Here is a 10,523-nt window from a genome sequence, read left to right as displayed (position 1 = left end):
CATTATTTTGTGTCTTTCACACTACCAGTGCTTCAAAAAAATCAAAAATCACTAGCATAGAAGTGTGTGAAACCTTCTGCTACAGAAAGCATGGAGTTGAAAACTGTTATGCACTATGTTTCAGTAGCCTAACACCAGAATTTGCATCTCAAAATATTCTATCCCCTCCTTGTCCTTCAGCTCAACAGTGATCCATTTCCTTACTGCTATTTTCTTGCCCCTTCCAAATTCCCAGTTTCCTACACAGATACTTCTCCAAAAGTTATACTTAGAAATCCTTTGTATCTGCATATTTTACTTCTTCTTTGGGAGAGGGAAAAACAAACCATGCTGTTGGGGTTTATACTGCTCCCAAGAAGGGGATGGTTTATTCAAGGACATTTTAGACAGTGTCCTTGGAAACTCCTTTAAATGCAAGTATGGATGTGACAGTAAAATGAAGAAGCACATCAGATTAAACAGATTTCCCAGCATCTGCCACAAGAACCTCACAGCTTTTTTTTTCTAACCAACGATTAAATGCTGTAATACAGTGCACTCCAAAAGAAGAGCTACCAGCATCTCAATTTGCTATCTTCACCTATGATGAGAAATCAAGTCTCAAGAATGAATGAGTTTCACAGAATTAAAATGTCAAGGCACAATTGCCCAGGGATAGACTTTTTTTAGCAACCAATGCAAACAAGTGTTTTTAGACTTTTATTTCATTTTCTCTATTCTATTTGCATACCTAAAGAACACTTTGAGAATCCCTTCTCTAGGATATTTGTGTCTTGTAGAGCAAGCAAACAGACCAGATGTAGCAGTATTAGATGCAGTAGTACTAGATATAGTAATAGAATTACAAAATAATATAGCTACAAAACTAGAAGTAGTAGTATTTTCAAAACCCGTTTAGCCATTTTAATTTCTTCTCTGTGTCTGTTAAAATTTTTTTTTGGCTTGACACTGTATATAAATGCCTCAAAATGATTATTTTCTCAATAATGTTAAAAAAAAAAAATAAGGTTTGAACATATACCTGTGTTTATGAAATTCACACATTTCAAGACAGATTTTGCTCTGATGATAATCAATTCCCACAGAAAGGGAAAGTAGGGGAAAATATTCTTGGACAATTCTCTGTTTCCAAATAGAATTCCACATGGTTCTGACTCATTTTTGTTCTGGCTTTCATGTTCATTAGTAATTTCTGAGGTTTTCATGATAGTACTGATGAATAGAAACATACTGAAATTTCTGTTGGAGACAAATTCTACAAAACTTCAACTCCCATAAAAGTTTTGATCTGATGCTGCAGGAAAGAGAACTGGGGATCACATCTACAGTTCAATGATATGCGCATAGATTATAGTTGTCTTAACCCACAAACCAGTCTCAAAGATAGACTAATATAGTAGGAGCTTAGCCAAATCTTTCACCAGGAATATGATACAGCAACTTTGAAATGAATCCCTCATTTGCCTGAACAAATTGTATTTAATTCATTAATTGGAGTTAAACAATAGTTGTTTTGGCAAACTTTCAATATCAGACTGCCATTTCAGCCTTTTGTCGAATATTGTATTTCAACAGTATTCTTTCATTACATGTTGTTTATATTTGTGTTATATACTTTGATCTGAACTATGTATCATTAAAATGAATTTTTAGACATAGGTCCATGATATTAAATTGTCTTGGCCATTGCTTTACAGTGCCCATGTCATAATTCTGCTATTCTAGTACCTTCTTTGTTTATATTACTATGCATACACTATCACTCTACTATTTTATTGATGTACTATCTTAAATATCCCATTAGTACACTAAATATAATTGAACCAAAATGTATTCCGAGAGAATCATTTTTTTCCTTTTAAAAATAATGCCCCAATATTCACTTTCATGCTTCAACTGGAATGTATTCTATGATAACACATATTCTAGAAGCTCTTAGGAATACATTATTATATCTGCATTCTGTGTCCAAATACTTGCTAATCTTAAATTAATTTATATATTTATATATATGTACATATACTATATGTTCCTAAAAAGTATTCCCAACTTTACATTAGGACAAGCTTATGTCAGATACTTCTCTTAAATTTTATGAATTTTCACCAATGAAAAAATTAAAGCCTTGGAAATTGCATCAGACTAAAAGACAGAATAATTAAGTCCTTAGTTTTTTATTGTAAGGAATCTAATAAAGTTTTAAGCAAAGTACAGAAAACATATAGTGCCATGAATACAAGACTCTTAAATACCAGTTGTAAAAATGTCAGCACAACTCTGCTGATTAGTGAGTTGAGTGCATACACTGCTTGATGTGGTACCACTAGTAAATCAGCAAGAAAGTAAAGGCAAAAGAGAAGGGGTGGGAGGGAGAAAGAAAGAAGGAGAGGAGGCAAGAGTAAGATTTAGCTAGTAAGGATTATTTAAGGAAAATCAGTCACTTTACAGAATAGCATAGCAATGCTTCTGTACAGCCATAGTATCACATCCACACTAGTCCAGCCCCCTGCTTAGTTATTTTCTCAATTTATCCTGTTAGGGCTTGGCTTTCTGAGGTTTTGGGAGCTAAGCAAACTCTCAGAATTGCGTCATCCTATCACTGTGTTTTACCAAATGAATGCTACAGTTAAAGTCCAGGAGTGAAATCCTGGGCTTTTGCCAGTGATTTCAGCAGGGACAGGTTTTCATACCTGAAGGCATGCAGAGTCTCAACCATTGAGACCTGCACAGCCAGACTTCAAAGCTTAGGCAGCTTTGGCTTCTCTACAACCACAGCCGTGGAGCAAACCCACGCCACGATGGCATCTCCCCAATCCCTGCCTTCCGCCTGCTGCAGCTGTTCCCAGCAAGACAAGAGGTAAACATGTTGGAGTTCCTTCAAAAGGAGCAATGGGGAAGAGGAGTTTTAGCATGATTAAAATAAAGGGCAGTAAGACATGCTACAAAAAGGAACCAGTTGCCCCCAGCCACCATGGTCAGCTTATGGGCTGCTGTCATCACAGGTACGTGTAGTGCTCTGAGCATCCCAGGGCAAGACTGCAAAAAAACCTTCCAACACAGCATGGATAAGATTGCCACATTTCTCAGGAGCCAGTAAATACGACAGTACCTTTGTAAACTCCCAAGTCTCTCTGCACATAATAAGCAGATAAAATATTGGCTAATAACTGTATAAATGAAAAAAAGTAGTGTCTCATATATGTAAGATAGGATGCTAATTTAGCAGTGTTCAGTTCCAAGATCCAGCACTTCAGCACTGAACAGGAGATATTAGGAAGAAAAAATAACAGTATCACATGTGAAATAGATAAAATATTATTAATATCTGTAATTCATACTTGGTCAAAGCACTATGAAAGTTGCTAAGACTGTGCAAAATCTGTCTTTGACATCCAAAGCAAAGCTGTATATAGCTCAGAGTGGTTTTATTCTCTTCCATGTGTATTCCTTCAGACATTATTAACTTGCTTCTTCATGACCCAGAGAAGACACAGGTGTCATTGAAGTCCTTTATTGTAACTGCAAGGTGACTTCTCTTGCTACTGATATCAGTGACAGTTCTCACTTGCTCAGAAATTCCAGTAATGCACCAATGAGGTCAACGCTTGCTGTTTCAATTCTGCCCAGCTCTGATGCTAGCATTCCTGCTTAGGTTCATTTGAAAGTTGCAGCAAATTTATGTTGAACTTTATTCAGTTATCAAAGAGGGGAATCAGTTTTGTTTCATGTCATTATGAACAAAAATATAACTGCATGTTCTTAGACACTGTCACGGCAAAAATGTTTATGTGAGTGTCTGGGCATCGCTAAATGACTGCTAAAGTAATCGGAAGTTTTAGAATCAGTACTCATAAGGAAGTTTGCAGTAGAGTACTGCAGAGATCCATTTGTGTTGTAAACTCTAGTTAGCTTTCCAGTATCACAGTGAAGAACAACATTACAGTCTGTAATCAATGTTAGTTCAAGAAGAGTACATTAAAAACTGTATTTCATCTATTCTTCCTTGCTCTTCCAGAAATCTCCTGGAATTTGTAATAAAAAATTTTAGATTTTGGTAAAACTGTCTTAATGCATGTTCTCTTTACCCAGAGAGAGAAAATGTTCCTTTGGCCTCTGATACAACAAAGATTGAGAACATGACATATTCTTAAATGACTCAATGAAATAAAACATTAGACATGATATCTTATCACTGACTGTTACCATAATACCTTCTAGACTTCTAAGGAAGAGAATTGTAACTCTCCCGTCCATCAAAACTTATAAAAATTCCTTCCTGTCTCATATACAAATTAACTGAATATGTGATGCATAGGATTAATTGAATACAATAAAATTCAGTGCAACAAACACTGCCAGCATATTATAAGCAAGTATGAGCCTGTAAAACACTTCATAAACTTCACAAACATCATATTTATACCTGAGTTTTTTTGTATATCATATCATATCATATATATACTGAGTTTTCTTTCCTGGTTCATTTGAAAATCACCTTCAGTTTCAGCTGTTTGATAGTTACAGACATTATAGATCCAATGCCTTTTATAAGTTTACTATGGCTACAAATTTCTCTACATCTCCAGTTTTTACCCAGATGATTTTCTTAGAAAATCATAGCTGTTCTAAAACTTCTACTTTGATAGCTTAAATAGTCTTTGAACCTCCTACAACATTTCATCTTATTATTATATAGGCCTTTCTCTATATCAGTCTGAATTTATATTATCCTACGAGCATGGATGATAAGATCTTGAACTGATATTTTAAAGAACATCTTACTAATATTATGTACCATAGTGCTAGAATGTCCTGGTCTTTACTGAAAATATCTTAAAATGTCCTCCTTTCATTATGACAGAATATTCTTCTTGTGACCTGCCAGTAAATCCCATTCCCACTCCTGGAGTGCCAACTTTGGTTGATAAGTCTTCAATTTAGAGTAGAAATTCTGGATTTTGTTCCTATGTGCATTACATTCTACAATGTCATTGTATTCTGCTTCCTTAATTCCAGTTCAATGTGTGACCCACCTGTTCCTATTACCAGTGGCATGATTTTTCAAGTGTTGCATAGTCTATACCACAAATTATTAATGTAAACATCAATCTAATTTTTAAATGTAGAGTGATGAATAGAAGTATTAAGCAAAATGGGTTCCACAATTGCTTCTGTTCATTGTTCTCTCTTTTCCATCTGGACTACTCTCTTTACAATGTATCTTACCATACTCTTCTTTTCAGCTATGTTAATAATTCCATATTCCTTGCTTTAATTTCTAATTTCATTTCCTTTTCTTTGATTTTGTTTTAATTCTTGATTAATCTTCCTTTCAACATCTGTTACACTGTATTATGGGATACTAAGGATAATTTTTTTTTCCAGATATCCCAATTTTTCTTTATTTTCAAATACATTTATTACTCTTATTAGCCTCTAATGGGAATAAACAAAGTATCATTGCCCAAATTGTAGGTTATTTTAAAATCTCTGCTACTTGACATAATCCAAGCTGTTCAGATTTCACATAATATACACTCATTTCCATTCACCGTGCATGCAAATATTTTTACTTCCTATCTTTGGTATATGTTTCCTTAATTATATACATCATTTTTCCTATTAAAATAGGATGTTGTTCTCCTATTAAAATTGGAAGTATTAATATCTATGGTGTTTAATGTCACTTAATCTCCACCAGATCCTCAGTATGTGGCCCTGTTTGTCCCCTTCACATTACAGTACTGTGCTCAGAAACCTTGCAGTTTCCTTTAGTTTCTTCAGTGCCTAGCTCAGACGTTTGTTTAGTTCCTAACTGAAGACGCATTTCGTTAAATTTCCTGACTACTTAAAGTGTCCTACATTAGGTGTTTCTTGGTGGGTCTATACTTTTTCCCTATCCATACATTTGGAACTAGGTAATCTTAAGGTCCTTTCCAACCCAAACTGTTCTGTGATTCTGTGATTTTATGATTTTTTTTCTGCTTGAAACACAAGTCCAGACTACTGAAATTTTCATGTGATGCTAAGTCTCTTTCATGTTATAATCCATGGTGCCTCTTAGTCGTTTTGAGTTTTCAAAGTTTGGTCCTCTAAAAACTCAAGCCTTTTTATCCATCTGTTTGTATATCTGAAATTTGAACCTCCTGTGGCAGTTTTGAAGATACTGTGATTACTCATTCCAAGACTTCTTTCTCAAGCTGCTTTTGTTCCTGATCACACCTTGCTCTTAAATTAAGATTCATGGCTTTCAAAGTTAATATAACATTGCAGCATTTATAGTTCAGTAATACTCCAGTAAGGAAATTTTTCTGGTGTTGTCTCTAACAATACCTGACCTGCTATCACCGTAATATTGATTACTACAGCAATCTATTAGGATTTAGTTTAAAAACTGTATCTAGGATAATAAAAATTCCCCGTGCCTCAGACTATTATGCATTTTTCTCATAGTTTCTAAGAGATTTCTATACATATTCAATTCTGAAAAAGACATTATAAAAATTCTCCCTTTGAGTGATTTCTTCATCATCGTTCTCTTACATGCAGTGAATATGGGCAGAAAGTTTCAATTTTGATACGTGACATGAGTAAAATGGAGTAATAAGTTGAGTAAACACAGGATATTAAATAAATACTCGATGGATAATACTCAAGCAATTCCTGTCATCCCCTCCTATGAAGTTTTACTATGCATCTTTGATGTAAGATGAAATAAAGACATGCAGAACAAATAATTCTTATTTTTAAAAAATCTTTACCAAGATATTTTCACTCTTCTATGATTTTAACTCTTTTTTACACTTAGATAGACTACTTCCTTAAATAGTTTTCTTAGTGTATAACTAGGTAAATGGAGAAGAAAGCATGATAGAAATACGTAATATGTGCCGTAGGATTTTTTTAAAAAGCAATAAACGTCATGTTTTTTAACACCCTTAACTTAAGTCAAATCTCTATGAAAGTTCAGCAGGCAGATTTCATGAGAAGAGAATAAAATTAATCTGCTCTTCTACATCCCACTGAAAGTCCAACAAATTCATCCCATCTCCAGCAGCAGATATAACTGATATTCAGGGAGAAAACAAAGCATATGTGGCACAGTCTTCTCCCTGTGCTGTCCTATGCTGCCAATCAGTATTTAGGGACTTTCAAAGTCAGTATCTTGAGCAACCACTGAAGTACACAGTCTCTGTTATTTTTTTCTTATTGTTTTTCTGGCAAATTTATGCTTTTGTCCTCCATTATGTGTTACAGCACTGAACTACACCATTTGTTTATTTGCTGTGCAAAACAGTACTTGCTTTCATTCATTTTCTCTTGATTGCCCGATCATTTCATTTCGTACCTTCCACATTCTCACCTTGTGAGAAGCTGTGACTAATTCATCCTTCCCTATTTTTCCCTACATGTCATTTGCTGGACTGCAAATCTGTCCCTCTGTAAAAAAAAACCCAAGCCCTTTATTATTCCCTTCATTGTTGCTTGGAGGTAGAACATTCCAATTCCTCACTTCAAAGTGAAATGACCTTCAAAACTACATTTTTTTTTTCTGGCATTTTACCTGAAGGGACATTTTTAATACAAGATATACGCATGCAACTTTAAGTAAACTATTTCAGTTTAATTTAAACACACAGTATCTTAATTTGAATGGATTTTATTAAAGGTCAAACCATTTAATAAATGTATCAATTTCTAAAAAGATTGTTATGTGTAATCTCGAAGTACAGATAATTAAATGGCAAAGAAAAAAACTACCTAGTATTTGTTTGAAATTGCACAATGAAATATTTGATTATTTCCCAGTTCCAAAAGAGCAGGTGAAAATCAAACTATGCTGTGACAACAGGTACATTCAGAAAATCAGAAGTGCAGCTTTTGTTAGGCAAATAGTAGTTTCTATAAATAAATAATCATGAGAATTTGAGAATTTCTAAGTTCAAACAAGAAAAGACAGGTTAAGTGCAGAAGATACCTTTTATTATTCTAAGATACAAAGCCGATATAACTTCAAATTTAGACAAAATTTTAACTGAAAGAAATTTCAGAGTAGGAGATTTCATCTGACGTTTGCATATTACTGTAAGAAAAAGAGAAGAGCAAAAGCATGGGGTTGTACGCTCCAGTCTTGCTAAATCCAACCCTCATGTGGAAATGACTAATGTATAAAGCTTCAGACCACTAATATTAATTATTCTCTAAATTAAGGATGAGCTTTATCCAATGTTCTTTGGTGACTAAGAAAGCTGTGTTTTTAAAGCTAATTAGTTTCTTAGTTAGGGTCATTGTTGTTTATTGTTCAGTCCCCTTTAGGGTAATTTAAGCTGACCTAAATTAAGAACACTTTATGTTTAGTATGATGCACAATAACAGAACCCCCAGACCAAAACAAGTGCTGGACTTTAGTCTCCACAGGTGGTCTGCCTAGGAGGAAATATCATATCCAGGGATGCTTCCAACATGAATGTCTGGCTGCAAGTCCTTGCTTACTTTTACCATCCCACTGTAATGGGAAAAAAATAGCCTTAGTGCTTTCCTAATCCTGTGATGATGTTGCATTTTTCCAAGCATTGAGAGGACCAGAACGCAGCCAGCCAGGAAAGTTTTCTGAACTACATAAGGAATTAACAAGAACTAGCTTGCTCTAGGAGCCCAATGGTCTGCTGCCTTAAGCAGCAGAAAGTAGATAGTATTTAGTGAAAGAGTAGAAATCAGGATATGTTGAATGTTCCTGCCAGCTTACAATAGCCATCTTATGCAATTCTGTAGAATCATAGAATATCTTCGGTTGGAAGGGACCTCAAGGATCATCAAGCTCCAACCCCCCTGCTGCAGGCAGGGCCATCAACCTCCATATCTAATTCTAGACGAAGCTGCCCAGGCCCCATCCAACCTGGCCTTCATTTGCCTTTTTTGGTAATAGGATTTATCAAACTTTTTGAACTCTCCAGTTCTGATTAGGTAAAGCTTAGCAATGCTCTTACTAGCTCCAGCATTCCAGTTGATTTGTGAAATACATCTTTCCCTTACAAGTCATGCTAATTATTGTCCAGTATTTCAAATAGGTTCATGTGCCTACTAAGTCTACCCTTTAATAATTCCGAATATCAAAGGGGACTCCAAGCTAACCAAATTACAAGTTATATCTTGTTGCTTACTTTTTTTTATCATTGTTTTTTTTTCTCCAAGTCTATGATTCAGAATGCTATCAAAGTGCTAAAGTTCAATTTAACACACTGGAGGAGTCATCCTGCAGTAACACGATCCTGTCACAGGTATCTGTACTGACTGTGGACCCAAAGTAGTTGAAACGATGCCCTCTTGTCCTTGTTCTTTCACTCTAGCCCTAAGAAGGCTAAAATTTCCTTCAAGGAACATCAAATATAAACACATCCATGCACATGCATGGTCAAAAGCCCTGCAAAGGAAGAAGGGTAATCCAATATCTCAGTTATGCCAAATTTCTCACGTTCAAACCAAAGCCTCAATATGTGTCCATAAATTCACAGACACAGCAAATGGGGCAGGAATTTACTGCAGTTATGCAATAGAACTCTTCTGATGGGCAGGTCAGCCCGTTTTCAAATAACCTTTCTAATACTCAAACGCTTCCTGGAGATGAAAAAGGCATGACCAATTCTTAAAGTGCTGTGACAAAAGGCATTTACTCACTCAGGTGGATCTTCCAAGTGGATTTTTGAACAGCAGAGCAACTTTGACACCAAGGAAGGCCTTCATTTTTCTGGAAGAAGCTCAGAGAAATAGAAGAGCACACAAATGTTTATCAGACCCAGAGGCCTACACAGCCCAGTTGTTATTTTGCCATCAGTGGCCATAGGCCCATGCAGCAACAAAATGGAAGAGTAAGGCAGTCATCTGACACTTTCAACAGCTTTGGACTGAGGATATCAGCCTGCACTGACACACCTCACTGCTAGTCCTGCATGCATCTCTCTTCTAACAGCATTTGCCACTTTTTCTTTTAAACTCCAATAGTGGCAGCAGGAGCTATATGTCCAGTGTGTTACTGTGAGAGCTGGACTTTCTGTGGCAGAGGAAAACAAGAGAGGTACGGAGCCAGGCCAGAGATTTAAGGTTTTTAATTAGGGCTTTTGGAATAGACAGTCTGGGTCATCTGACCCCAGGCTCCTATTCTCACAGATGTGGGTTTGTCTCACACTGGCACAAAATAAAGAATTCAAAAGCTTGAGAAACTTATTTCTGACCACAAGGTTAGTATTCCAGATTATTACGTTTGGAAACAATTGCAGGTCCAGACAAATTCATTCCCTTTCAATGTCCACAATTACTTCAATGGAGCATAATGAATTAAAACATTTAGCACCTTTCACAGCCTAGGCTGCTTTTCAAGACAAATCAGGCATTACCAGGTCTCATAAAAATAAACCAATTGCACATTGCAGCCATTTTTTCCTGCTTCCCCTGAGTCTGTAGGATGGAGTCTGGTGCAATGCTATGTCTTTATGGTGCAACCATCAGCAGAGCCAGGCTGCCGCTTG

This window comes from Meleagris gallopavo, chromosome 3 (assembly GCF_905368555.1).
Source record: "Meleagris gallopavo chromosome 3, MGAL_WU_HG_1.1, whole genome shotgun sequence".
Taxonomy (NCBI): Eukaryota; Metazoa; Chordata; class Aves; order Galliformes; family Phasianidae; genus Meleagris; species Meleagris gallopavo.
Note: the sequence above shows the minus strand (reverse complement) of the source record.